Source organism: Musa acuminata, unplaced genomic scaffold (genome assembly GCF_036884655.1).
Source record: "Musa acuminata AAA Group cultivar baxijiao unplaced genomic scaffold, Cavendish_Baxijiao_AAA HiC_scaffold_66, whole genome shotgun sequence".
Taxonomy (NCBI): domain Eukaryota; kingdom Viridiplantae; phylum Streptophyta; class Magnoliopsida; order Zingiberales; family Musaceae; genus Musa; species Musa acuminata.
The window spans coordinates 115,001-120,000 of record NW_027020347.1 but is presented as its reverse complement, the minus strand read 5'-3'; positions in this window follow the sequence as shown (position 1 = coordinate 120,000).

The window sequence follows — 5,000 nt, the reverse complement described above, 5'->3', positions numbered from 1 at the left end:
GAGCGGCGGACAGCGAGCGAAGCGAGAGGCAGCACCGTCCCTGCTATACGAAAGCCCCATCCAGCCCTGTGCCACCCGGGGGGTTCCAGGGTGCTGAGATGGCTGACGTTTTGCTCCGCTCACGACGGTCGCCGCGGCACGCAAGAACAGGCCAAAAACTGGCCAAAACAGCCCAAAAACGGGCCAAAACTGGCCATTTTTTGCTGCGCGAGCGAGCGGAGAGCGGCGAACAGCGAGCGAAGCGCGAGGCAGCACCGTCCCTGCTATACGAAAGCCCCATCCAGCCCTGTGCCACCCGGGGGGTTCCAGGGTGCTGAGATGGCTGACATTTTGCTCCGCTCACGACGGTCACCGCGCCACACAAGAACAGCCCAAAAACAGGCCAAAACAGCCCAAAAACGGGCCAAAACTGGCCATTTTTGGCTGCGCGAGCGAGCGGCGAGCGGCGAACAGCGAGCGAAGCGAGAGGCAGCACCGTCCCTGCTATACGAAAGCCCCATCCAGCCCTGTGCCACCCGGGGGGTTCCAGGGTGCTGAGATGGCTGACGTTTTGCTCCGCTCACGACGGTCACCGCACCACGCAAGAACAGGCCAAAAACTGGCCAAAACAGCCCAAAAACGGGCCAAAACTGGCCATTTTTGGCTGCGCGAGCGAGCGGCGAGCGGCGAACAGCGAGCGAAGCGAGAGGCAGCACCGTCCCTGCTATACGAAAGCCCCATCCAGCCCTGTGCCACCCGGGGGGTTCCAGGGTGCTGAGATGGCTGACGTTTTGCTCCGCTCTCGACGGTCACCGCGCAATGCAAGAACAGGCCAAAAACTGGCCAAAACGGCCCAAAAACGGGCCAAAACTGGCCATTTTTGGCTGCGCGAGCGGCGAGCGGCGGACAGCGAGCGAAGCGAGAGGCAGCACCGTCCCTGCTATACGAAAGCCCCATCCAGCCCTGTGCCACCCGGGGGGTTCCAGGGTGCTGAGATGGCTGACGTTTTGCTCCGCTCTCGACGGTCACCGCGCAATGCAAGAACAGGCCAAAAACTGGCCAAAACGGCCCAAAAACGGGCCAAAACTGGCCATTTTTGGCTGCGCGAGCGAGCGGCGAGCGGCGGACAGCGAGCGAAGCGAGAGGCAGCACCGTCCCTGCTATACGAAAGCCCCATCCAGCCCTGTGCCACCCGGGGGGTTCCAGGGTGCTGAGATGGCTGACGTTTTGCTCCGCTCTCGACGGTCACCGCGCAATGCAAGAACAGGCCAAAAACTGGCCAAAACGGCCCAAAAACGGGCCAAAACTGGCCATTTTTGGCTGCACGAGCGAGCGGCGAGCGGCGGACAGCGAGCGAAGCGAGAGGCAGCACCGTCCCTGCTATACGAAAGCCCCATCCAGCCCTGTGCCACCCGGGGGGTTCCAGGGTGCTGAGATGGCTGACGTTTTGCTCCGCTCTCGACGGTCACCGCGCAATGCAAGAACAGGCCAAAAACTGGCCAAAACGGCCCAAAAACGGGCCAAAACTGGCCATTTTTGGCTGCACGAGCGAGCGGCGAGCGGCGGACAGCGAGCGAAGCGAGAGGCAGCACCGTCCCTGCTATACGAAAGCCCCATCCAGCCCTGTGCCACCCGGGGGGTTCCAGGGTGCTGAGATGGCTGACGTTTTGCTCCGCTCTCGACGGTCACCGCGCAATGCAAGAACAGGCCAAAAACTGGCCAAAACGGCCCAAAAACGGGCCAAAACTGGCCATTTTTGGCTGCACGAGCGAGCGGCGAGCGGCGGACAGCGAGCGAAGCGAGAGGCAGCACCGTCCCTGCTATACGAAAGCCCCATCCAGCCCTGTGCCACCCGGGGGGTTCCAGGGTGCTGAGATGGCTGACGTTTTGCTCCGCTCTCGACGGTCACCGCGCAATGCAAGAACAGGCCAAAAACTGGCCAAAACGGCCCAAAAACGGGCCAAAACTGGCCATTTTTGGCTGCGCGAGCGAGCGGCGAGCGGCGGACAGCGAGCGAAGCGAGAGGCAGCACCGTCCCTGCTATACGAAAGCCCCATCCAGCCCTGTGCCACCCGGGGGGTTCCAGGGTGCTGAGATGGCTGACGTTTTGCTCCGCTCTCGACGGTCACCGCGCAATGCAAGAACAGGCCAAAAACTGGCCAAAACGGCCCAAAAACGGGCCAAAACTGGCCATTTTTGGCTGCACGAGCGAGCGGCGAGCGGCGGACAGCGAGCGAAGCGAGAGGCAGCACCGTCCCTGCTATACGAAAGCCCCATCCAGCCCTGTGCCACCCGGGGGGTTCCAGGGTGCTGAGATGGCTGACGTTTTGCTCCGCTCTCGACGGTCACCGCGCAATGCAAGAACAGGCCAAAAACTGGCCAAAACGGCCCAAAAACGGGCCAAAACTGGCCATTTTTGGCTGCACGAGCGAGCGGCGAGCGGCGGACAGCGAGCGAAGCGAGAGGCAGCACCGTCCCTGCTATACGAAAGCCCCATCCAGCCCTGTGCCACCCGGGGGGTTCCAGGGTGCTGAGATGGCTGACGTTTTGCTCCGCTCTCGACGGTCACCGCGCAATGCAAGAACAGGCCAAAAACTGGCCAAAACGGCCCAAAAACGGGCCAAAACTGGCCATTTTTGGCTGCACGAGCGAGCGGCGAGCGGCGGACAGCGAGCGAAGCGAGAGGCAGCACCGTCCCTGCTATACGAAAGCCCCATCCAGCCCTGTGCCACCCGGGGGGTTCCAGGGTGCTGAGATGGCTGACGTTTTGCTCCGCTCTCGACGGTCACCGCGCAATGCAAGAACAGGCCAAAAACTGGCCAAAACGGCCCAAAAACGGGCCAAAACTGGCCATTTTTGGCTGCGCGAGCGAGCGGCGAGCGGCGGACAGCGAGCGAAGCGAGAGGCAGCACCGTCCCTGCTATACGAAAGCCCCATCCAGCCCTGTGCCACCCGGGGGGTTCCAGGGTGCTGAGATGGCTGACGTTTTGCTCCGCTCTCGACGGTCACCGCGCAATGCAAGAACAGGCCAAAAACTGGCCAAAACGGCCCAAAAACGGGCCAAAACTGGCCATTTTTGGCTGCACGAGCGAGCGGCGAGCGGCGGACAGCGAGCGAAGCGAGAGGCAGCACCGTCCCTGCTATACGAAAGCCCCATCCAGCCCTGTGCCACCCGGGGGGTTCCAGGGTGCTGAGATGGCTGACGTTTTGCTCCGCTCTCGACGGTCACCGCGCAATGCAAGAACAGGCCAAAAACTGGCCAAAACGGCCCAAAAACGGGCCAAAACTGGCCATTTTTGGCTGCACGAGCGAGCGGCGAGCGGCGGACAGCGAGCGAAGCGAGAGGCAGCACCGTCCCTGCTATACGAAAGCCCCATCCAGCCCTGTGCCACCCGGGGGGTTCCAGGGTGCTGAGATGGCTGACGTTTTGCTCCGCTCTCGACGGTCACCGCGCAATGCAAGAACAGGCCAAAAACTGGCCAAAACGGCCCAAAAACGGGCCAAAACTGGCCATTTTTGGCTGCACGAGCGAGCGGCGAGCGGCGGACAGCGAGCGAAGCGAGAGGCAGCACCGTCCCTGCTATACGAAAGCCCCATCCAGCCCTGTGCCACCCGGGGGGTTCCAGGGTGCTGAGATGGCTGACGTTTTGCTCCGCTCTCGACGGTCACCGCGCAATGCAAGAACAGGCCAAAAACTGGCCAAAACGGCCCAAAAACGGGCCAAAACTGGCCATTTTTGGCTGCACGAGCGAGCGGCGAGCGGCGGACAGCGAGCGAAGCGAGAGGCAGCACCGTCCCTGCTATACGAAAGCCCCATCCAGCCCTGTGCCACCCGGGGGGTTCCAGGGTGCTGAGATGGCTGACGTTTTGCTCCGCTCTCGACGGTCACCGCGCAATGCAAGAACAGGCCAAAAACTGGCCAAAACGGCCCAAAAACGGGCCAAAACTGGCCATTTTTGGCTGCACGAGCGAGCGGCGAGCGGCGGACAGCGAGCGAAGCGAGAGGCAGCACCGTCCCTGCTATACGAAAGCCCCATCCAGCCCTGTGCCACCCGGGGGGTTCCAGGGTGCTGAGATGGCTGACGTTTTGCTCCGCTCTCGACGGTCACCGCGCAATGCAAGAACAGGCCAAAAACTGGCCAAAACGGCCCAAAAACGGGCCAAAACTGGCCATTTTTGGCTGCACGAGCGAGCGGCGAGCGGCGGACAGCGAGCGAAGCGAGAGGCAGCACCGTCCCTGCTATACGAAAGCCCCATCCAGCCCTGTGCCACCCGGGGGGTTCCAGGGTGCTGAGATGGCTGACGTTTTGCTCCGCTCTCGACGGTCACCGCGCAATGCAAGAACAGGCCAAAAACTGGCCAAAACGGCCCAAAAACGGGCCAAAACTGGCCATTTTTGGCTGCACGAGCGAGCGGCGAGCGGCGGACAGCGAGCGAAGCGAGAGGCAGCACCGTCCCTGCTATACGAAAGCCCCATCCAGCCCTGTGCCACCCGGGGGGTTCCAGGGTGCTGAGATGGCTGACGTTTTGCTCCGCTCTCGACGGTCACCGCGCAATGCAAGAACAGGCCAAAAACTGGCCAAAACGGCCCAAAAACGGGCCAAAACTGGCCATTTTTGGCTGCACGAGCGAGCGGCGAGCGGCGGACAGCGAGCGAAGCGAGAGGCAGCACCGTCCCTGCTATACGAAAGCCCCATCCAGCCCTGTGCCACCCGGGGGGTTCCAGGGTGCTGAGATGGCTGACGTTTTGCTCCGCTCTCGACGGTCACCGCGCAATGCAAGAACAGGCCAAAAACTGGCCAAAACGGCCCAAAAACGGGCCAAAACTGGCCATTTTTGGCTGCGCGAGCGAGCGGCGAGCGGCGGACAGCGAGCGAAGCGAGAGGCAGCACCGTCCCTGCTATATACGAAAGCCCCATCCAGCCCTGTGCCACCCGGGGGGTTCCAGGGTGCTGAGATGGCTGACGTTTTGCTCCGCTCACGACGGTCACCGCACCACGCAAGAACGGACCATAAACAGG